The 25,479-nt window shown below is 41.6% G+C and overlaps 1 protein-coding gene across 6 annotated transcripts in view; it reads right to left on the bottom strand.

The window, feature by feature from the left end:
• Positions 1-25,479, bottom strand: part of pknox2 (pbx/knotted 1 homeobox 2) — a 522,498-nt gene that overhangs the window by 489,245 nt on the left and 7,774 nt on the right. The window contains exon 1 of one of the 6 annotated variants that reach the window (XM_072238376.1): positions 19,454-19,470. The exons of the other annotated variants lie outside the window; for them this stretch is intronic. The gene's annotated coding sequence lies outside the window, so the exon portion shown is untranslated. Of the gene's footprint in view, positions 1-19,453; positions 19,471-25,479 lie in introns of those variants that run through there. 6 annotated transcript variants of the gene reach the window in all.

The raw sequence follows: 25,479 nt of genomic DNA on the forward strand, positions 1-25,479 counted from the left end.
TGCTTCTTTTTTCAATTTTTATCAAGCCCTCAGCAGTTCTCAACATCTAGGGAATGCTGTACTTGTTGCCCTTGGCTTTCACCTGTTAAATGCTTCTCATTGTGCAGCTGTAGATAGATATTGCCAGTCTACACTTCCCCCGATTCGAGATCTTTATTTCTGGTTTAACTCTATCTATTACCATAGCTGATTTGAAATGCACAGAGTTATGGTCACTATCTCCAAAATACTCACGCTCCCTCCACCAGACCAGCAACATTCATCAAGACAAGGTTCAGTGATGTTCCTTCCCTCATTGGTCTACCAACATACTATGCCTTTCTACAGCTCGAATTCCATCCCCTCTGAGCCTTTTACACTAAGGCAATCCCTGTTAATATTCGGAACACTGAAATTCCCCTGACACTCTATTTTAATCACATCTCTTTGCTATTTGCCTATACAGTATACCTATTCCTCCAACTCGGGCTGATTGCTCGGTAGTCTGTGTCGCACCGTATTTGATCCTAATCTCTACTTTAATGGCCAATCCATAAACTGCAAATTTAATAAAATAGAATTATGGCTGAAAACATCAATTTTGCATCTTGAAGCAACCAAGGATTCCTTTAGACATGAACCAATTTGACTAAAACATTTAAGCATTATCCTCCTGATAATTTTGTTTTGAAGAGTATTTTTCACAAGGCTAATTTGCCGTGCTTCATTTACAAATTCAGTAGTTAAGTTTTTGTTATTACTTTATAAAAATATAGACAGAAACCCTTATGTAACTTCCATGCATAAGTTTTAACAGAAATAGAATCCACTTACTTCCAAAAATGCTTCACACATGCAGCAGCTACTGTTTTACCTCCTCCCAAAAACACTTCATAAATCATGAGAGAATGTAGTAGAGGATAGTATAATGCAATTGAGAAAGAGGCAAAAAGAAGGGGATAATAAGCAAGCAATCTTTGCATTTACTTTGCTGGCTTTTTGTAATCTCAGCATATTCCAGCAATCTTTGCAGCCAAAGCAATAAGCTTTCTTTCTAAAATAAAGGTTACAACGTTGTAATGTAGGAAATATGTTCATCAATTTGCTCAGAGCAAGATTTCTAAAGCATGGACATGATTATGAGGCATTTTAGAATGTTGTTTGAGGGAGAATTGTTGTTACACAAGGCACGATATGACAATAAAACCCAGACCCCATTCTACGCAAATAAAGAAAGGAATGAAACATCAAATCTTCCCAGTTTCACATTGGAAGTGGGCCCTTGGGAAAGTAGTATGGAGGACAACCCATAATGGCTCTCTAAAACAAAGATGTGGCAATTTTCTGTTTGCAAGTCAAAGAACACAAGAATAGGGAAGTTACACCAGGTAAAGTAGAACCTATTACACAGCAATTAAAGTGGAACAATATCCCTTCAAGACCGCAAAATATAATTATTAAATAAACAACATCAATCAGCATTAAACTGTTTGATGTTCAGATGGGTAACTGATTTGGCTTGGGGTTGGAGCATGCAACATTAAAAGGACTAATTTATTTTTCCTGTTTTAGAAAAATGTTCTTCATTTGGGCATTTTTATTAAAAGTATCTGGAAAAGAAAACATTTGAAAACTAAACATTCAGAGGTAGTGATGATTTCCGAATGGCTCCTGAAATAGAAAAACGTTGTTCTTCAATTATTAAATCTACTGAAGTAAACCTGTTTCAGCGAGTGCTTTCATTATGTTCCTGCTGGATTTTCATTGGTGATTACCTTAGAATCTTGACCACTTCTCATTAGCAATTCCCTTGTCTGCTCAACTACGATTGGTATTGTTTATGAATTTAAAATTACATATAGAGAAAAATTTGCATTGCACAGGTGTGCCAAGGCAAGACTGAAAAATGAAAGTCAATTAAATTATATATTAAAGAGAGGACTCTTGAGAGTCGATATGGATATCCAATTTAAAGCAGTCTAATAGGTAGAGGAGAAGGGAATTTCTCTTCTGGTTCTTTGCCTAGCATGGAAACATGAGCAGTACTGCAGAGGACTGATTTCCTTCCAGTACCAGAAATAGAAGTGTTCTTTGTAAATGTAATACTAGCTCTCCTTGGCCTTGGTAGGAAAATAAAGATAGGTACTTTATATCATAGTGTATCATCAAGAAGAACACATTCCATTATCCTATTACTAACGCCGCAGTTACTTGAAACATAGCCGTATTCTACAACATCCAGAGCCACTAATACCACGATCAATTACAGGTTAATTGAGACATTCTGAGGTCAATTGTGAGTTATTTTCTGTTACTGAAGACCTTCTCCAGAGGTCGTTGTTCTTTCCCATTTTTCTAAAACAAAACACATGAATTTTAACAGTGTTTAACCTAAAGCACTTGAAATTCCTGTCAAGCTTTCCACAGGCACACTTAACAAGGGCAAACAATTGCAGCTATATTGAAGATATTTCCCTTGGTGATCAAAGTTACACTCCCTTCTCTTATTGTCCCGAGTCCCCTGGTCTGTGAGAGGCCAAGCAACCTTCGTACACACTTGCTCATGAGAAATGGCAACAACTGCTCCAGCCATGCTCAAATTAAACCTTCAGTGACATCAAAATGCTGAGATTTAAGCAAAACAAAAACAAAATTGTTAAGTAGCTTATGATAGTCAATCAGTGAAAAACTTTGTTGCAGCGTGTTAAATCCACAACACAATGAAATCTAGCATGTTTCAAAAGTTTCAACCACAAAAATCAGACACTTATTCAAAGTTCAAAGTAAATTTAATATCAAAGTACATATATGGCACCAAATACAACCCTGAGATTCATTTTCTTGCAGGCATTCACAGTAAATGCAAGAAACACAATAGAATCAATAAAATACTGCACCCAACAGGACAACCAGTGTGCAAAAGACAATAAACTGTGCAAATACAAAAAGAAAGAAAAAAAAGAAATAATGATCACAATAATAAATAGATAAGCAATAAATATGAAGAGTTCTCAAAAGTGAGTCCATAGGTTTTGAGAACAGTTCAGTAATGAGGCAAGTGAAGTTGGGTGAACTTATCCCCTCTGGTTCAAGACCCTAATGGTTGACGGGTAATAACTGTTCCTGAATCTGGTGGTCTGGCTCCTGAGGCTTCTATAGCTTCTTCAGCAAGAAGAGAGCATGACCCGGGTGGTGAGGATCCTTGATGATGGAGGCTGGTTTCCCGTGACAGTGTTCCCTGTAGATGTGCTCAATTGTGGTATGGACCCACAGGTCCAAACTGAATTCCAGCACCATGTCACCCTTATTGTAGCATCTAGGAGCTACTCCAATATGGAAGGCATTAGACAAACCACGAGTCCTGTTTTAAGGCAGAGAATGACGAACTCAGCAGAGAATATCTAGCTCAGCACAAACGATTGTATCAGAGACTTATCAATTGTTTAGTGCCATGAAATTTCCAAGGGTGCCAAACTACAATATATTTAGTGTATATATTGTAAAAGTTTTCTATAATAAGAATTTCATGGCATTTCTACCTCATGTATGATATGACAATAAATGTGAATTTGAACACTAATTAAATATACTAAATACTAACTAACTATTTGGAAAACTCCAGGTGGCATTTCTTACCTAGTGGGACTAAAGGAAAATATTAATCCTTCTCCCATCTACTCCCACAAATATCTGCTGAAACAATCGCTAACAAATCTCAAAGATAGATTTTTTCCTTTAGTAATCTCATTGCACTTTTAAAACTTCAGCACGTAACCCTGAGGAACAGCTTCAGTTGCGGCTCACTTGATAGTGTTTTTACCTTCCAGTCAGCAGGTCAGGATTTCAAGCTTCACTTGAGATGAGAGCCCAAGTTCTAGGCTAGCATTCTAATGTGGCATGAGAGATAACGATATGGAGTTAGGTGCTGTATTTCAGAAGAGACACCAGTTGCCTCAGGTGGATGCAGAACATCCCGGGGCACAATTCAAGGAAGAGAATGAGTGTCCTGGCAATAATTTTCCCTCAAGCAACAGAACTAAAATAGATTATTTAATTATCAGCACATTTGTGGTTAAACTGGTTGATGCATTTCCAATAGTACAACAGTGACTGTTAGGCGGTTTGGAATATTTTTATTAATGCAAGCTTATTCTTTTCTACAAGTCGAAGGAACACCAATACATACAGTAGTGTGCAGATTAACCCCCTAGGGATCTCCTCCAAAGCACAGAATGGGAACTGCAGTTACTTATATGAAGATTGGGCAATGTTTCAAGGAAGAAATTTAACTAATCCTTAATAAGCAATCAAAACAATATTGTTGCCATTATAAAATTCAGCATCTATTGCCTTAGAAACCAGGCGAAGATAACACAAGATTCTTGCATCCACATTTCATGCATTAGTTAACCATGGACAAAATGGATTGCATTTCAAGAAAACTAAACTGGTACAAAACATAGGCTCACAGGTAAAAATTTAAAGTTTCAGAGACACAAGGAGGAAGAACAAAAAACAGAGAGTGTTTCACTCAATTATTTTTCTCTCAATACACAAGGGACAGAGTTTATAATTCCATGAAATGATATTTCAATCACTACTGTAGAAATACAGAATTCGCTGCACATTTCTCATCTGGAAGTTGGTGTTCCAGCATGATGTCCAAATGATACACCTTCCTATTCGCCAGTGTCACTTGTTAATCATGTGGAACGTCAGTTATTGCCAACTTTATTTTTAACCAGCACCCATTCACCATCACTTCTCAGGAAAAGCAAATGCACTATGCTCTGAAGAATTCTCCCTTCTCTTTCTGTTTTCAAATCATTACAGACAAGAGCCCAAGTCTGAGATTTCTTGTAACTGGAGTTCCTTTGTGCAAAAACACCAGCAAAGACTTAATGCTTTCCATGTGCTAACAAAATGCCTTTTTCAGAAACCAGTGCATTCAGATTGGTGTATTCCCACAATTTTACCTGTGGTCACAAATTTTGGAGGAAAGGTGACAGCTTCCATTTCCTGATGTGGAATTTCAAACGTAGATGTGGGTTGGTGCATCTTGTTGGGAGAGGAATAGAAGTGGCAATCCCCCCAAGGTTATCCTGATAATTCTAAAGTCTGCAGAATTATCACAAGATCCCTCGGAATAAAAAACTGGCCTGCAGTGCACTACTACAGTACTGTGCAAAAGTCTGAGACACATATATATAGCTAGGGTGCCTGAGACTTCTGCACAGTACTGTATTTGTCAACATGGATGGGAGAGCGAGTTTTTTTTAAATCTGGTGGGAGCAAAGGCTGTTGGGAGTGATGAGGGTTGTGGGACAGGTGGCAGAGAAGGAGTGCCAGGGTGGGGGGGGGGTAGGTGGTGTGGGCGCAGACACACCCAACCCTGAGACACCAGGCAAGGTCATTTGATTCCAAACAATTGGTTTATTGACATTACAGAGTGTCTCTCTGGTACTTCCCTCTTCCTTTCCCTTTTCCCAACCACGATTCCCCTCTCCCTGCCCCCTTCCCACTCTCAGTCCACTATAGAGACCCATATCTGAATCAGGTTTATCATCACTCACATAGGTCATGAAATCTGTTATGTTTGTGGCAGCAGTTGAGAGCAATATATAAAATTACTAAAGCACTGTGCAAAAGCCTGAGGCACCCCAGATATATATATGACTTTTGCATAGGACTGTATGATCAAATCGATCAGGAATCACAGTGACATTTTAATAGTATTAATTATCACTATGTTCTCCCACACTTGTTCATCAGCTATCAGGGTACTGTGGATGGGCAGGTCTCTGTGACTAGATGGGGTCATTGCAGGAAGGTCACAGAATGAGACCTCCAAGAATATATAAAAGCAGACTGGACGGCACTGAAGAGGCTCTCTCAGAAATATAAAAGTTTATTTGCAGTTCAAAAAAATATCTTTGTCCACAAATTCATCAGGTAACTGACAGGAGTGTTCTTATGAAGTCATAGATTTATGGGTTAACAATTTCAGACTGCATTCATTACGCACATCAATCCACGGCTGACTCGAGGGGGTAATCAGCAGCCAAGTCCCGGTTTAAAAGTTAACATATCAGGCTGACACCTTGAATGAGGGAAATCCAAAAATAAGACCAAGGCTTGTTAGATTGAACTGGTTGAGGGGCCATCCATAACCACCTTCAAGGACATCACATGGAGATTTGATGGTCTTGTCATATAAATGAGTGTGGTCCTCAAACCCGGCACCACTTCCTCAAAGGCCACCTACGAAAATTTAAAATTGCAAAGATAATCCATCAACAGGTGAGGGGGCAGAAAATGGCAACTCATTGACTATCAACATCCATTTAGAATGAACATTGGATAGTTTAATTGCCCTTGAACATTGAACAGAAATGCAGGAAATTTGGGCAGGCAGAGGTGCACATGCCCAAGAGAGATGACAAATTCCCATCTGCTTCAATTGAAGGACCATGAATTGGTCAACCTTGCAGCAAGGAACTTGCATATACTACATAAAGCACCTTTTGTAATCTCAAGATGTTCAAAAAGGCCTTGAAGTTCTTTAGAACTATATTTATTACAATAATGCAAGAAACTCTGAGACCAATTTGTACATAACCAGAACAGAAGCAAATAAATGTCTTCTTCTTTAAGACATTGAGGGATTTGTGGAGAATGAGAGAGCAATCCCTGCTTTTATTTGCAGTACTGCTCAGAATTACTTCGGACAGCCTAAGTTTAAAACCTTGTCCAAAAGATGACACCACCAACAGTGCAATGCTCCCCAAGTTATCCACAAACCGACAATTTTATGCAGCTGGAAGTTATCTGATAAACTGGATTAACGGATGCAAATCTCTAGAATGCAGCTCACACCTACAATCCTTTGATTCATTATACACCAACCAATTGAACCAAAGCAGAGAAAACAAAACTTCTCCCAATGAAATTACCCTCCACTCAAGCAATTTAATTGCCCCAAACACAGGAGAAATTGGCCTGGCTTTAACCTGTGAACTTAAATCTGTACTGAAAGCACCATTAGGGAACGTGACACTTAGAAAGGAGGGAAAACACTGAGTTGCAGTCTCTCCTGCGATAGACTGCCTTGAGACTTGGTATATGTGAACAATGGCTATTTGGAATGTAGGGCGTTTTGTGTGTTCTACAGCCTGCAGAAAATTGTGTTTCACTTTATGTTGTCACAAAACCAGAGTCAGGTCAGCTTCCAGAAATAACTGGGCAATCGCTGATTGGGACAATTTGAATGGAAAAAAAATTGGTGGGCCAATATTAGCTAATTTATGTAACTCCACTGGAAACAAAAAAAAAACATCCAAAAGGACCTTGCAGATGCCATTTAGAAGCAAAATCGAAGGAGCTTAGTTTGTTAAACAGGGGCTTAAAATAAGTGGGCAAAATTGAAAGGTGAACCAATCAGAAACGAGAAAATCTGCAGCTGCTGGAAACCCAAGTAACACAAACAAAGTGGGTGCTGCTGAAGTGTCCCGGCTTGAAAAGTCAGTTGTACTCTTTTCCATCGGTGCTGCCTGGCCTGATTAGTTCCTCCAGTTTGTGTGTGTGTTACTTAAAGTTGAAAGGTGGAAGGATTTTGGGTCTAGCTCAATGCTAGGCAACAATGTAGGAAGAGGGATGTTGCACAACAGAACAGCCAGATAAACTTCGGGTTTAGAGAGGCGGGACTGCGCAGGCGTGTGACGTCGGGCAGTGCAGCGCGGCAGATTTAAAAGGAACAGAGCCTCATACAGCGGGCAGCGGAGTTTGCGAGCTGCGGAGTGAGCCGAGAGCAGAGTGAAGGCTTAAGGGCTTCGGCTCAACGGGCTTAGGCGGAAACGGGCGAGGCGAGGAAGGTTTGGTATTCATTTTCTGTTGTTATTTGAGGAGAGGGGCAGTATGAGTGTGAGGGCAGGTTGTTGTTCTCGGTGTCGGATGTGGGAGGCCCTGGAGTCTCTAAGCCTCCCGGACATCCACATCTGCGCCAAGTGCATCGAGATGCAGCTCCTAAGGGACCGCGTTACGGAACTGGAGCTACAGCTCGATGACCTTCGTCTGGTCAGGGAGAGTGAGGAGTTGATAGAGAGGAGTTATAGGCAGGTGGTCACACCGGGGCCACGGGAGGCAGACAAGTGGGTCACGGTTAGGAGGGGGAAGGGGAAGAGTCAGGTAATAGAGAGTACCCCGGTGGCTGTGCCCCTTGACAATAGGTACTCCTGTTTGAGTACTGTTGGGGGGGGACAGCTTACCCGGGGGAAGCGACAGTGGCCGTGCCTCCGGCACAGAGTCCGGCCCTGTAGCTCAGGAGGGTAGGGAAAGGAAGAGGAGGGCAGTTGTGATAGGGGACTCGATAGTAAGGGGGGCAGATAGGCGATTCTGTGGATGCAGTCCAGAGACCCGGATGGTAGTTTGCTTCCCTGGTGCCAGGGTCCGGGATATTTCTGATCGTGTTCAAGATATCCTGAAGTGGGAGGGTGAGGAGCCAGAGGTCGTGGTACATATAGGTACCAATGACATAGGTAGGAAAAGGGAAGAGGTCCTGAAAGGAGAATATAAGGAGCTAGGAAGGGAGATGAGAAAAAGGACTGCAAAGGTAGTCATCTCGGGATTACTACCTGTGCCACGCGACAGTGAGAGTAGGAATGCGATGAGGTGGAGGATAAATGCGTGGCTGAGGGATTGGAGCAGGAGGCAAGGATTCAAGTTTTTGGATCATTGGGACCTCTTTTGGCGCAGGCGTGACCTGTACAAAAAGGACGGGTTACACTTGAATCACAGAGGGACCAATATCCTGGCAGGGAGATTAGCGAGGGCTACTGAGGTGACTTTAAACTAGAATGGTTGGGGGGTGGGAATCAAATTAAAGAGGCTAGGCGTGAGGAGGTTAGTTCACAACAGGGGGATGGGAACCATTGCAGAGAGACAGAGGGGTGTAAAGTGAGGGTAGAAGCAAAAAGTAGTAAGGAGAAAAGTAAAAGTGGCAGGCTGACAAATCCAGGACAAGCATTAAAAAGGGCCACTTTTCAACATAATTGTATAAGGGCTAAGAGAGTTGTAAAAGAGCGCCTGAAGGCTTTGTGTGTCAATGCAAGGAGCATTTGTAACAAGGTGGATGAATTGAAAGTGCAGATTGTTATTAATGATTATGATATAGTTGGGATCACAGAGACATGGCTCCAGGGTAACCAAGGATGGGAGCTCAACATTCAGGGATATTCAATATTCAGGAGGGATAGACATGAAAGAAAAGGAGGTGGGGTGGCGTTGCTGGTTAAAGATGAGATTAACGCAATAGAAAGGAAGGACATAAGCCGGGAAGATGTGGAATCGATATGGGTAGAGCTGCATAACACTAAGGGGCAGAAAACGCTGGTGGGAGTTGTGTACAGGCCACCTAACAGTAGTAGTGAGGTCGGAGATGATATTAAACAGGAAATTAGAAATGTGTGCAATAAAGGAACAGCAGTTATAATGGGTGACTTCAATCTACATGTAGATTGGGTGAACCAAATTGGTAAAGGTGCTGAGGAAGAGGATTTCTTGGAATGTATGCGGGATGGTTTTTTGAACCAACATGTCGAGGAACCGACTAGAGAGCAGGCTATTCTAGACTGCGTTTTGAGCAATGAGGAAGGGTTAATTAGCAATCTTGTCGTGAGAGGCCCCTTGGATAAGAGTGACCATAATAGGGTGGAATTCTTCATTAAGGTGGAGAGTGACATAGTTAATTCAGAAACAAAGGTTCTGAATTTAAAGAGGGGTAACTTTGAAGGTATGAGACGTGAATTAGCTAAGATAGACTGGCAAATGACACTTAAAGGGTTCACGGTGGATATGCAATGGCAAGCACTTAAAGGTTGCATGGATGAACTACAACAATTGTTCATCCCAGTTTGGCAAAAGAATAAATCAAGGAAGATAGTGCACCCGTGGCTGACAAGAGAAATTAGGGATAGTATCAATTCCAAAGAAGAAGCATACAAATTAGCCAGAAAAAGTGGCTCACCTGAGGACTGGGAGAAATTCAGAGTTCAGCACAGGAGGGCAAAGGGCTTAATTAGGAAGGGGAAAAAAGATTATGAGAGAAAACTGGCAGGGAACATAAAAACTGACTGTAAAAGCTTTTATAGATATGTAAAAAGGAAGAGACTGGTAAAGACAAATGTAGGTCCCCTACAGTCAGAAACAGGTGAATTGATTATGGGGAGCAAGGACATGGCAGACCAATTGAATAATTACTTTGGTTCTGTCTTCACTAAGGAGGACATAAATAATCTTCCAGAAATAGTAGGGGACAGAGGGTCCAGTGAGATGGAGGAACTGAGCGAAATACATGTTAGTAGGGAAGTGGTGTTGGGTAAATTGAAGGGATTAAAGGCAGATAAATCCCCAGGGCCAGATGGTCTGCATCCCAGAGTGCTTAAGGAAGTAGCCAAGAAATAGTGGATGCATTAGTGATAATTTTTCAAAACTCGTTAGATTCTGGACTAGTTCCTGAGGATTGGAGGGTGGCTAATGTAACCCCACTTTTTAAAAAAGGAGGGAGAGAGAAACCGGGGAACTATAGACCGGTTAGTCTAATGTCGCTGGTGGGGAAACTGCTGGAGTCAGTTATCAAAGATGTGATAACAGCACATTTGGAAAGCGGTGAAATCATCGGACAAAGTCAGCATGGATTTGTGAAAGGAAAATCATGTCTAACGAATCTCATAGAATTTTTTGAGGATGTAACTAGTAGAGTGGATAGGGGAGAACCAGTGGATGTGGTATATTTGGATTTTCAAAAGGCTTTTGACAAGGTTCCACACAGGAGATTAGTGTGCAAACTTAAAGCACACGGTATTGGGGGTAAGGTATTGATGTGGATAGAGAATTGGTTAGCAGACAGGAAGCAAAGAATGGGAATAAACGGGACCTTTTCAGAATGGCAGGCAGTGACTAGTGGGGTACCGCAAGGCTCAGTGCTGGGACCCCAGTTGTTTACAATATATATTAATGACTTGGATGAGGGAATTAAATGCAGCATCTCCAAGTTTGCGGATGACACGAAGCTGGGTGGCAGTGTTAGCTGTGAGGAGGATGCTAAGAGGATGCAGGGTGACTTGGATAGGTTGGGTGAGTGGGCAAATTCATGGCAGATGCAATTTAATGTGCATAAATGTGAAGTTATCCACTTTGGTGGCAGAAACAGGAAAACAGATTATTATCTGAATGGTGGCCGATTAGGAAAAGGGGAGGTGCAACGAGACCTGGGTGTCATTATACACCAGTCATTGAAAGTGGGCATGCAGGTACAGCAGGCGGTGAAAAAGGCGAATGGTATGCTGGCACTTATAGCGAGAGGATTCGAGTACAGGAGCAGGGAGGTACTACTGCAGTTGTACAAGGTCTTGGTGAGACCACACCTGGAATATTGTGTGCAGTTTTGGTCCCCTAATCTGAGGAAAGACATCCTTGCCATAGAGGGAGTACAAAGAAGGTTCACCAGATTGATTCCTGGGATGGCAGGACTTTCATATGAAGAAAGACTGGATGAACTGGGCTTGTACTCGTTGGAATTTAGAAGATTGAGGGGGGATCTGATTGAAACGTATAAAATCCTAAAGGGATTGGACAGGCTAGATGCAGGAAGATTGTTCCCGATGTTGGGGAAGTCCAGAACGAGGGGTCACAGTTTGAGGATAAAGGGGAAGCCTTTTAGGACCGAGATTAGCAAAAACTTCTTCACACAGAGAGTGGTGAATCTGTGGAATTCTCTGCCACAGGAAACAGTTGAGGCCAGTTCATTGGCTATATTTAAGAGGGAGTTAGATATGGCCCTTGTGGCTACGGGGATCAGGGGGTATGGAGAGAAGGCAGGTACAGGGTTCTGAGTTGAATGATCAGCCATGATCATAATAAATGGCAGTGCAGGCTCGAAGGGCCGAATGGCCTACTCCTGCACCTATTTTCTATGTTTCTATGTATAAACAATTACTAAGTAGACAAAGGATTCAAGAGATGTTCTTGAGCTAGTTAAGGTTATAGATTATAGGGATTAAAGGAACAGCAAAATCATCAAAACCTTAGCATCAGATGACGTCAAGGACAGTTGTGTAAGCCACATGGCACAGCAGGTGCATGCACGAGGATCTGGAAGGGCTGACGTTTAGAGCATGAAGGATGGGTGACTTCATAGGCTGCCCCTGGGTTACAAACACCTGACACACAAACGAGCTCCCGGTTCCCTGGAGCGCAGAAGAATGAGGGGAGATTTGATAGAGGTATATAAGATTATGATGGGTATAGATAGAGTGAATGCAAGCAGGCTTTTTCCACTGAGGCAAGGGGAGAAAAAAAACCAAAGGACATGGGTTAAGGGTGAAGGGGGAAAAGTTTAAAGGGAACATTGGGGAGGGGGGCTTCTTCACACAGAGAGAGGTGGGAGTGTGGAATGAGCTGCCAGACGAGGTGGTAAATGCGGGTTCTTTTTTAACATTTAAGAATAAATTGGACAGATACATGGATGGGAGGTGTATGGAGGGATATGGTCCGTGTGCAGGTCAGTGGGACTAGGCAGAAAATGGTTCGGCACAGCCAAGAAGGGCCAAAAGGCCTGTTTCTGTGCTGTAGTTTTTCTATGGTTTCTATGGTATATTATGATATTCAAGAACCCAACATACGTATATATGCTTATCCCTGTGAACAGCACCTGTAGATTTCTCTCTCCCATCACTTTCAGTAATTGCTTTTACTTGGGAATTTGATGCCATTCATTGCAATACTATAGAGCAGGGGTTCCCAACCTAGGGTCCAGGGACTCTTTGCTTATGCCATTGGCCCATGGCATAAAAAATGTTGGAAACCCTTCTCCAGAGGTATGGTGCCATATTGAGTGACTTTTTGTGTAGCTTCCAACTTACAGACAAAAATTCACTCATGAGCGTCTGTACATATGGAACCTGTTCTTACTTTGCGGGGGGGAGGGGGAGGAGAACAGCCTGCAAATATCTTTCAAGAGCAGGAACAGAATAGAGGATCTCATCAAGAATACTCAGCTCAGAAGTACCTGTTTCAATATGCCAAAAAGGTTCAGAGGGACTTATAGTTATGTCTGGCTATCAGACAGATTTGGCACTAGCGGTCAAAGATGAAGGCGTGGATGTTTAACTGAAGGGAAATGGAGCTTTCAGGACAGCATCATAGTAAAGCCATGAACAAAGGTTGCATGCTAAGACCCATTGACCCAACCTGACCCATTTCTGCAGAAAACCTGGACAAACATTGATATACATAATATACAGCACAATTCAGGACCTTCAGCCCATGATGTTGTGGTGACTTTTTTTTAAAACCTACTTTAACCTATAGAAGTGGTGCAGAGGAGAGTTACAAGGATGTTGCCTGGATTGGGGAACATGCCTTATGAGAATACGTTAAGTGAACTTGGCCCTTTCTCCTTGGAGTGGCAAAGGATGAGAAATGACCTGATAGAGGTGTACACAATGATTGATCGTATGGATAATCAGAGGCTTTTTCCCAGGGCTGAAATGGCTGACATGAGAGGGCAGTTTTAAGGTGCTTGGAAGTAGGTACAGAGGAGATGTCAGGGGTAAGATATTTTACGCAGAGAGTGATGAGTGCGTGGAATGGGCTGCCGGTGATGGTGGTAGAGGCGGATATGATAGGGTCTTTTAAGAGACTCCTGGATAGGTACATGGAGCTTAGAAAAATAGAGGGCTATGGGTAACCCGAGGTAATATCTAAAGTAAGTACATGTTCAGCACAGCATTGTGGGCCGAAGGGCCTGTATTATGCTGTAAGTTTTTTATGTTTCTATGTTAACATCAATCCAACACTTCCCTCTCACTTGGCCTTCCATTTTTCTTACATGTCCTTGACGTATCTGCCTCTACCAGCACCCCTGCCAGGGTGTTCCACACACCCACCACTCTGGGCAAAAAACCTGCCTCTGACATCCACCGATACTTTCCTCCAATCACCTTAAAATTATGTCCTCTCCTATTAGCCATTGCCACCCTGGGGAAAAAGAAAGCACAGGTCTTTTTTATATGAGGAATATAAGAATCTGGCCTTAATTCAACAAGAATATAGAGGCAACTATTGATGGAGAAAGGACCACAGGGTGGGAGTCAACATTGAGAGGTTGGTGATGAAACATATCATCTCTAACTTGAGAAGCGACTTGGATCCACTCTAATTTGCATACCAGAGCAAAAAGACCACAGCAGATGCCACCTCATTGACTCCTTACTCAACCCTGGAACATCTGCTCAGCAAACATGCATGTATCAGGATGCTTTTTATTGACTGTAGCTCAGCATTCTATACCATCATCCCTTTAAAACTAATCAATAGCTTCAAGACATTGGCCTCAATACCTCCTTGTGCAATTGGCTCCTCAATTTCCTCACTTGCAGACCCCAGTCAGCTTGGATTGGCAACAACATCTCTTCCACAATCTCCGTCAGCACAGGTGCACCACAAGGCTGTGTGCTTAGCCCTCTGCTCTACTCACTTTACATTTATGACTGTGCAGCTAAGCACAGCTCAAATGCCATATTCCAGTTTGCTGACAACACCACTGTTATGGGCCGAATCCAAAGGTGGTGATGAATCAGCATATTGCAGGGAGATTGAAAATCTGGCTGAGTGGTGCCACAAGAACAGCCTCTTACTCAATGTCAGCAAGAACAAGCAGTTGATTATTGACTTCAGGAAGAGAAATCGGAGGTCCATGAGCCAGCCCTCATCAGAGGGTCAGAGGTGAAGAGGGTCAGCAACTTAAAATTCCTCAGTGTTATTATTTCAGAGGACCTGTCCTGGGCCCAGCACGGAAATGCAGTTATGAAGAAAGCATGGCAGTGCCTCTACTTCCTTCGGAGTTTGCAAACATTCAGCATGACATCTAAAACTTTGACAAACTTCTTTAGATGTGTGGTGGAGAGTATATTGACTGGCTGCATTACAGCCTGGTATGGAAACACCAATGTCCTTGAACATAAAATCCTACAAAAAAAGTAATGGATATGGCCCAGTCCATTATGGGTAAAGCCCTCCCCACCATTGAGCACATCTACGTGAAGCGTTGTTGCAGGAAAGCAGCATCCATCTTCAGGGTCACGCTCTCTTCTTGCTACTGCCATCAGGAAGAAGGTACAGAAGCCTCAGAACTCCCACCACCAGGTTCAGTTATTACCCCTCAACCATCAGGCTCTTGAACCAAAAGGATAACTTCACTCAGCTTCACTTGCCCCTTCATTAAATGTTCCCACAACCTATGGACTCACTTTCAAGGATTCCTCATTTCATGTTCTCAATATTTACTGCTTCTTTGTGTATTATTACGTATTTCTCTCCATTTGTATTTACAAATTTTGTTGTCTTTTGCATACTGGTTGAACACCGAAGTTGGTACAGTCTTTCATTGATTCTGTTATATGGGTATTATTCTATGATAGATTTATTGAGTATGCCCACAAGAAAATGAATCTCAGGGTTGTGTATGGTGTATGTACGTTCTTTGATAACAACTTTACTTTGAACTTTGAACAACAGGGAGCCCTTCTAAGAAATGTTGAACAGGTCAGATGAAAAAGAAAACTGAGGCAGTGATCCGTGATAGTGTTGTGACAAGAAAAGAAACCCAATTAAAGAGATTCACGCATGAGGGTGAATGCATTGGAAAAGGTGATAGCCATTCAATAATGTGCCTATATTATTTCAGTTTTAAGAAGGAAACCTATTGAATTTGTGGCAGAATAACAAGTGGTATCCTAGTGAGTCAATGAAAACCCATTTTATACAGCCAGCAGGTGATCTGGCTGAAAAAAAAGTTATCCAATTGTCACTAGCTACCATAGTATGGTTTCTCACAAAATTAAGACAAAGGAAGGAGCTACTTGGTCCATCCAGACCACGCCAGACCCTAGTAGAAGCAATTCTTGTCACATTTCCTGCCCTTTACCCATTGCCCTGAAAATTATTCTCTCAAAAGGCTTCTAAATCACTTTAGAAATCCCTGACTGATTGTTACAACACCCTCCACAAAGATCTTATACAGAAAGCTGTGTAAAATATGATAATAAATCACAATTAGAATCAGAATCAGGTTTAATATCACTGGCATATGTCATAAAATTTGTTGTTATGCAGCACCAGTACATTGCAATCCATAATAAACACTGTAAATTACAGTAAGTATAAGTTAAATTAAATATGTTGTGGAAAAATTACAAATTAAAAAAGTACTGAAGTAGTGGTCCTGGTTTCAGTGTCCATTCAGAAATCAGATGGCAGAGGGGAAGAAGCTCTTCCTGAATCACTGAGTGTGTGCCTTCAGGCTTCTGTACCTCCTCCCTGATGGTAGCAATGAGAGCAAGGCATGACCTGGGTGGTGAGGGTCCTTAATGATGGACGCCGCCTTTTTGAGGCATTGCTCTTTGAAGATGTCCTGGATACTACGGAGGCTAGTACCCATGATGGGGCTGACTAATTTTACAACTCTCTGCAGCTTACTTTTGATCCTGTATAGTAGGCCCCCACACCCCCATGCCAGATGGTGATGTACCCAGTCAGAATGCTCTCCACAGTACATCTGTAGAAATTTGCTAGTCCTTGGTGACATACCAAACCTCCTCAAACTCCTAACAAAGATAATGTTCAACAACCCTTAAAGAAGAGAAAGTGGATTTTGTGTGAAAATAAAGTGTTTAGGCAATAGAATCGATACAATATACTCGAACAAAAAAACCTTTGTATCAAGACTTGCTGAGTAGAATACTGTTAAATGTTACACCTTTAAGGTGAACAACATCTGCACATCACATGGAGCAAGAATCTGACAGTGGATATTCCAGCAAACATTCTCCATCTCCAGCAGTGCCTCCAAGCTGTCAGAAGTCTAGGTCCGCTGTGCTGAGTCTGGAAACAGCACAATTCTTTCGCTGTTCCAACCAGCTCCCATAGCACACAACTATTAAAGAAAACAACACTGTCAGGAGATAAAAATGCGTAGTCAATGCCTGGCTTCAGTTACTGCAGCTCCTGTGCACAGTTTATGAAAGTTAGAAAATTTAAAAAAAGATTGGATAAAGACATAACCTTGAACAAATCCAGCTTCCACTCCTCTTCCAAGCTGATCTCTCTTCAACGGAAGAAGTTATGTACATAATGCACACACACAAAATTCGGAAGTAAACACCCGATACATTTCGACTATTCCTTCACTGGAAAATCAGCTCTACCACAGGGAAGATCAACCAAGTTAATCTGCCACCATTTTTATATGGGGTCTCCAGGGAAGGGTAGCGCCTCTGGTGCAGGTGCTTGCCGTGTCCATTCTGGGGCAGCTCACTTACCTTTGGTCCCCACCAGACACTCAGCTCTCACCTGTGGCTCCAAGCAGCTGTTTGTATGTGACAGCAGCCACACCCCAGTGTAACACTTTGACAGGTGACCTAAAGCAGGTGAGGATAACTGGCAGGCCTCGTACCCTAGCGCGCTAAGTCATCTGCAGCAGACTGGACAGATGAGGTCAACAGTGATATCCAACAGCAAGGAAGGTGGTTCTGTAACGCTCCATGGGGAACGAAAGACATGACAGGGCACAGGAGTCATGGTCATCCACTGCAACCAGGAAAGACTCCAGTTGTGATGACTACTCATTCTAATAGACCCAGATTTCCAGGGTCAAGAGAGTGGAACTGCCCTAGTGCAACAGTTTTTCCACTTTGAAAAACTCTCTTGCACAGATTTCTTTGTGTAGTTCACATAAGAACTGCACAAATCTGTCAACGTAGGGGATACGACAGACAACCTATCGGTTTTACTTTAGACCACGGGACCTTCATCGTACATTAACGCTGCACTGAAACTTTTAAGGAATGTATTGAACCAATCTCACAAGGAAATATTTCTGTAGGACGGGTAGCAACTAAGTTATCTAGATTTATACACACACAGTGGTATGAGCCTTCAACAATGGAACAGACAAAACATTCTGGACAGTATATGGCCCTGTCGAAGCAGACAAAAGAATGACCAAATGTAAAGGTATCGGATTTATTGAACTTGATGCGTTGTGGAGGAGCGGTGGTGGTGAATGGAATTTCACATTGGGGTCATTGATCTTTGCATGCTTTAATTAATGTGCAACTCCTTTCTCTTTTAAGCAGAAACAATTAATATTCCCCCCCAAAATTGTCACTACTGTTTAAGCATTATGATTAACAGATGTAACTTTTAGCATTTCCATCTGTAGTAATTTCAGTAAGTCAAATAAAGGTTTGAACTGTAAATCAGAAGAGGAGACAATATAAGAGTATACAGTATGTCAGTAACCCAGAGTTTAAAGCATTCGCCTTGGGATCAGATTCTATATTTATCTTGGGGAATGCATATGCTTGCCAAAAAACATATCAATACAAAACCAAGACCGTCCATCTCCGCACTGAATTCCAACAGATTTCAGACCCAGTCAGAAGGATGAACTGACTCCCCAGTGCTATTTTACCAGTAGATGATAGTCCTCTAGAACAGAAGATTTCCAAACATCTCTAATAAAGGAAGTTCCTTGGGACAAAGCAACTGATACTTGCAAAGAAAGAAAAGTCTTGCAATTCAGTCTATCACCTGCATTGAAAGGAAAACAAACTTTTTGAAAAATCTCATCAGAAAGACTTTGCTTCTGAGTGAGGGCAAGGAAAGGATTAGCTCACACTTGATGTCTGAAAGAGTCAAATTGGATGCCAGCATTGATGGCTTAGAGGACAATTGGTATCTGCAGCACTATGTGCCAGCAGGAGTCACTACCGTCAGGAAGTACTCCTTTAATGGTGTACTGGATCGTCAGCCTAGATCAAGGGTGCCCAAATATTGGGATTTAAGTCACGCTCAAGCTGAAGCAAAAGACTGCGGTCAAAATTGTTGCGGCCACTTTAATGTACAGATCCTGTACACTGCTACTTCAATGTACCAAATTCTGAGCCCACTGAGCATACACACCATTAAAAAAAATATCATTTGGGAAATCTGACTGCATTTATAAAACCCTAGACAGGTACAGGTCTCAAACACTGAAGCAGGTTTTAACTGGAAAACTAGGGCAGTCCTCTGTATTAGCTATAAATCTCCCCAGCACTGAAGGCATCTGGCTCCTTCTATATAGGTGACTTATTTAACTTTCCATTGTTGGTGAGCAGATTCAGATTCAAATTTGGTTATTGTCTTATAGAGTGCAACGAAATTCCTTGCTTGCCTGAAGTTTACCGAGTAAGCATGATAATAATTACATGCCAATGAGCCAGAGTTTAGATACCCACAGCATTTGCCTGTCATTCTCTCTGTCACACCAGCTGCTATGTGGCCCACTCTACAGGAACTGTGGAAGTATGTGAAAGAAATGTGCAAGGACTGTTGCTGGCAACTTGCGGCTCATGCTCTGTGGAATATGGCAGACCTTGTTTTCAAGTCAAAGCCATTGCTCAGCATTCCTGACCAAGACTGCTTTTGTGTCCGAGGACCTACGGCCACACACTGAGTTGAAAACAAGGGCGAAGATGATTAGGTGTGGAACAAGTGGATGAAAGGCCTCCCCCAAAAGGTTGCTCGTCTACGATCGATCACCATGTCCAGTGTGGCAAACAAAGATGAGCGGAACACAAATTATGAAACCAATTTCAGTTGGGCCTCCTAGGTTGCAAACGTGTTTCCAAGCCAGCTAAAGGGAAGGAAAGAGGAGCAAAAGTCAACATTCAGATACGATTTCATCTCTTGAAACGTACTGCTTATAAATTGAACAAAATAATGTAGACACAGTATAAATTTATTCCAACAATAGCTGAAAATACTAAATCCTGGCATCAAGTTAGAATACACACCTACATATGTAGGAAATAGAAGTCCATTTTTACAAAGATCTACAAATGGTCAAAATCTACAGCATGCAATCTCTGTTCAAGATTAACAGCTCACACTGTGCTTGAAGTCACTCAATCAGTATTGACATTGCCCAAATAAAACATTTCACAATGATACGTTATATACAAAAAAAAAGAGAAAAGGAATGTGCATTTCCCCAATGCTTTTCAGAACCTCTGGATAGCCCAAAGCTGATGACACAATCTGGAACTGAAATCTGCTGCAATACAAGACACTTTATGAAATGTGCTGACAGTAGAAGTGCACAAATCAAAATGGGACCAAGAAAATAACCTGTTTTAATGAGAGTAGTTGAAGGGGTAGGGGTACATGTTGACCAGGTCACATTATTTTACATGAACTACACTAAGTCCTCACACATGTGTTGTGACTGATATAATATCCCAGCCACTGATAGCACTGCTCACGAGTGCAAAACTCCCAGTGTTGGAGGACAGTGCAAGTTAACAAATTATTTTCCTTCAAATTAATAAAAGTGCTTGAAAAATGGCACTTGATCCCCAATACAACCAGGGCTTTTATTTCAGCATTTCTATACTGGCCTGTCCAAGATAATGAATAGGTTCCGTTTTGAGTTGCCCATAAATCAGAAACAAAAACAAAATCACTTGATTTGGTCACCTTAACTCCACAATATCGAAATGAATGACGTCAAAACCACACAGGTTTGATGAAAAAGAACAATTACAAAAGGTGGAGAGGGGGAAGAAACTAGCTCTGCCATTCAGAACAACAAATATATGTAAGCCTGTCAGAATTTTGAATTTAATATGATGGGAGCTCATCGCTGTCTAAAAGTAGAGTGTTTTTAACCCAAGGATGGCCTACATACCATACACTCCAGTTTGTTTTACTGCAAAACGGAATACATATTGTATTTCCCCTTCACTCTCACCTCGCTGCACAAAGAAACATCTTTCATTCATGTGGTACTATATTTGCATTATGACCATTTTGCTGAGTGAAGTGGGTTCAAGATGGCGCTTCCATCTCTGGGATCTCTACAGAACTCAGCTTGAGCTGAATGGATGAAAACTCCCATAAAAAAGGTTTAAATAATTCCATTCTCCATACTGGTCCATAAGACATAACTACATCCTTCACAATCGGAAGTTCACGATCTCAAGCAGATAGGCAACAAAGATCACTACTGTACTAAGTGGAACAAGGACAATGATGATCACAGGTCCTCTATCAAGGCTGAGTTTATGTGGGTGATACCCATATAAAACTTTATCTTACAATTAATTTTAGTATCTGAACCGGAAGCAATGATGAAGCTCTAATCTTAAACAACTGTGGCAAGTGTCAAGAGAGCTTTACTTTCCAGTTAGTTAAGACTAAACTTCTTACTTCAAAATGTTTTAAAAGATTGAACAGGGTGAACACTGGGGACATCTCAGCTTGCCTCCTTAAAAGAAAATGACTGTAAAACCAATGTAGAAAGCAAAAGAAAACAATTGATATGGAATCTTTCTTGTATGACGGCATGACAAATGATTCAATTGGTAAAAAGGTAAATTTCAAATCCAGTGTTAGGAGGATCTGTAAATATCTCATCAAAGGGAATGGATTTACAAGAAGGTTGTGAAAGCAATAAACACTTTATAGAAAAGATTAGATGAGGTGATGGGGGGAAAAGCTGTGGGATCTCAGCACATACTTCAGCCGAGTGGGCTGAAAGACTGCCTTGATGTGAACATGTCATGTAATAAATCAGCTGAAAGTACAGATCAGTCTCAAAGAGAAAATACTTTGAAGGCATGCCAACCAAAAATATTATTAGGCAAAAACAAAAATTGCATTCAATATTCTGAACAGCAATTCATCCCAAAAAGAAAACTCCACTCCTACTGCTCCACAGCTGCTCACCATCAAGAAACAGTACGGGCAGTCCTTGGGTTACATAAGGGTTCCAGTCCTGAGAATTGTAAGATGATTTGTCTGCAAGTCAGAGATATTTTTCCTATTGCTCTACATAGACTATAATCCTTTCATTTCTTCAAATATTCTCCCCAGCATTACCCACAATTAATTTAATGGAATATACTGTATATATCTCATCAATGATAAATACCATGAAACATTTTATTATTCTGATAACTATTATGAAAAATGTTTTCAAAATATGTTTGCGATTTCCACAAGTAAGGTCACAAATAACATGAAGGGACCCTATATTCCCCATTTCTTAGTGAAATATCAAGTTTGGAAACTACTGCCACATTTTTCAAGTTCCCCCAGAGACCTCTCATTCCAGCTGAAGAGACAGAAACAACTTTGGTCTTAAAAAGAAATGATTAACCGTGCCAGGTCTGGATAATCTGAGTTATAAGGAAAGACAAGGTTAGGACTTTATTCACAACACGCTGGAGGAACTCAGCAGGTCGGGCAGCATCCGTGGAAAAGATCGGTCGATGTTTCGGGCCGGAACCCTTCGTCAGGACTGTAGAGGGAAGGGGCAGAGACCCTATAAAGAAGGTGGAGGGAGGGTGGGAAAGAGAAGGCTGTCAGGACTTTATTCCTTGGAACGTAAAAGATTGATAAGAGATTTGATAGAGGTATACAAAACTATGAGGAGTATACATAGGGTAAGTGCAAGCAGGCTTTTTCCACTGAGGTTGGGTGGGACTACAACCAGATGTCATGGCTTAAGGGTGAAAGGTGAGAAGTTTAAGGGGAATATGAGGGGAAACCTCTTCACTCGGAGGGTGGTGAGAGTGTGGAACAAGCTGCCAGCACAAGTGATGCATGCGAGCTTGATTTCAGCATTTAAGAGAAGTATGGATATGTATATGGATGGTAGGGTATGGAGGGCTACAGTCCTGGTGCAGGTCGATAGGAATAGGCAGTTTAAATGGTTCAACATGGATTAGATGGGCCAAAGGGCCTGTTTCTGTGCTGTGTTTTTCTATGACTCTAAAGATGTAAAAGGAAAGAGGAAAAATAAATATGAAATATTTTTCCAATAAACTTCCCCCCCCAGAAAAAACCCAAAAAAAGGTAATTTCTTATTGGCTTGAAAGTAATAAAGATTGGGGGAAGTATTGCATGTAAACTTGAAAACTTCTAACTCACGAGCTCCCATAGCCTCTCACAACCCTGTGATTTCAGTCTCTGAGGTCAACGTGAGAGCATCTTTCAGGAGGTTGAACCCATGGAAAGCATCTGGCCAAGACCTGTGCTAATCAACTGGCTGGAATGTTTACTGACATTGTTAACCTCGTGCTTCGGCAGTCAGAGGTACTCGCCTGCTTCGAGCAGGCTTCAATCATAATAGTACCCAAGAACAGCATGGTAAACTGCCTCAGTGTCTATCCTCCAGTAGCATTTACACCCACTGTGATGAAGTGCTTTCAGAGGTTGGTTATGGAGTACATCAACTCCTGCCCAAGGAGTGATTTAGATCCACTCCAATTTGTCTACCGTCACAACAGGTCAACAGCAGATGCCATTTCATTAGCTCTTTGCTCAGCACTGGAACATCTGGACAATAAAGCTGCATATGTGCATCAGGATGCTCTTCAGTGACTGCATTTAATACTATCACCCCTTCTAAACTAAATCAGAAAGCCCCAAGACTTAGACTTGATATCTCCTTGTGCAAATGGATACTCTATTTCTTCAGTTGCAAACCCCAGTCAGTAGCAATTGGCAACGTCTCCTCCACAATCACTGTCAGCACAGGTGCACCACGAGACTGTGTGCTTAGCACCTTACACTATTAGCTTTATACCTCTGACTGAGCAGCTAAGCACAACTCCAAAGCCATATTTAAGTTTGCTGACGACTCCACTGTTGTTGGCCAAATCAAAGGTGGTGACAAATCGGCATATAGAAATAGTGGTTGAATTGCGACACGACAACAACTTCTCACTCAACGCCAGCAAGACCTAAGAGGTGATTATTGACTACAGAAGGAAGAAACCGGGGGAGTCCTTGAGCCAGCCTTCATTAGGGGAACCGAAGTGGAGTGAGTTAGTAACTTTAATTTCCTTGGCATTATCAGGAGATATGTCAGGGGACTAGCACATGCTGTACATGTTACTGAAAAGAGGGTACAGCAGCACCTCTACTTTCTCAGAAGTTTGCACAGATCGGCATGTCAACTACAACCTTGACAAACTTCTATAGGTACACAGTGGACAGGATCCTGACTGATTGCATCATGTCCTGGTATGGAAACACCAATGCTCAAGAACGGAAAAGACTACAAAAAGTGGTGGAAACACCCCCCCCCCCCCGGCCACCATTGAGCAAGGAGGACCGCCACAAAAAAGCAGCACTCATGATCAAGGACTCCCACCACCCAAGCCTTGCTCTCTTCTCACTGCTGCCATTGGGAAGGAAATATAGGAGCCTCAGGTCCCACAGAAATCAGGTTCAGTAACAGTTATTACCATTCTGCTATCTAGCTCCTGAACCAGCGTGCGTATCTTCATTTACCTCAACACTGAACTGATTCAACAACATATGGACTCACTTTCAAGGACTCTACAGCTCCTGTTCTCACTGTTGTTTATTTATGTATTTGTTTTTTTTTTGCATTTGCACAGTTTGTCTTCTGTTGCAGGTTAGTTGTTTGTCAGTCTTTGTTTTTGTGCAGTTTTTCATTGATTCTATTGTTTTTCTTTGTTCTACTGTGAATGCCTGCAAGAAAAGGAATGTCAGGGTAGTATATGGTGACAAACAGCATAGGTACTTTGATAATAAATTTACTTTGAATTTTGAGACTAAGACAATGATAAATCCCATTTCTGCAATCTCTTTCAACCATATAATCAAGAATCATTCTTTCAACAGCAGCCAATGGCACTTCCCAATCTCACATCAACAGCAGCAGTCATACTTTTAGCTGCCCATGCCCCAAACTGAATTTCATTTCTTGATGCACTTAATCTCTTACACTTAAAATGCAGCTTAAAGCTAGCCAATCATCTATCCTAACTTTGGTCAGTGTCAAGTTTTGCCTGATTAACCTGTGAAATATTTTCATTGTGAAATGCAACATAAAAATGAAAGTTATGCAAGTATAACTTAATATCATAAAGACAGACCAACACGTCATAAAGATTACAAAATATTCTGCAACATCCAATTAATATGGGTTGAAGCCCAGGAAGGATGAAATTAATGTAGAAAATTAGAATGAAAACAAAAATTCAAACAAAAACAATTTTACAACATGCTGCATCACATTTAGCATATAGAAATTGGGTTATGTTTTGTCTGAAGATTTCCTCCCGGAATTATCTCTTTTATGAAATATTTCTTTTTTTTTATAACTGTCTACCACACAAATGGGGAGATTGTTTCTCTGGTTATGTGCATTCAGTTATCATGCAAGTTGAAAAGCATTCTCCCTCATCACAATTTAACACATTTTAGACCACTACGGATTATTACCTACCAGGGGAAAATCTTCTCTGGTGTCTTGGTAGAGAAAGTGGAAAATTGACACTATAAGGGAGCATCTTGAGGGATGAATGTGGGATGGTGTGGTGCAAGTTCCATTTTGTGCCTAACCTTGCAGTCAATTGAATG

Source organism: Mobula birostris, chromosome 20 (assembly GCF_030028105.1).
Source record: "Mobula birostris isolate sMobBir1 chromosome 20, sMobBir1.hap1, whole genome shotgun sequence".
Lineage (NCBI taxonomy): Eukaryota > Metazoa > Chordata > Chondrichthyes > Myliobatiformes > Myliobatidae > Mobula > Mobula birostris.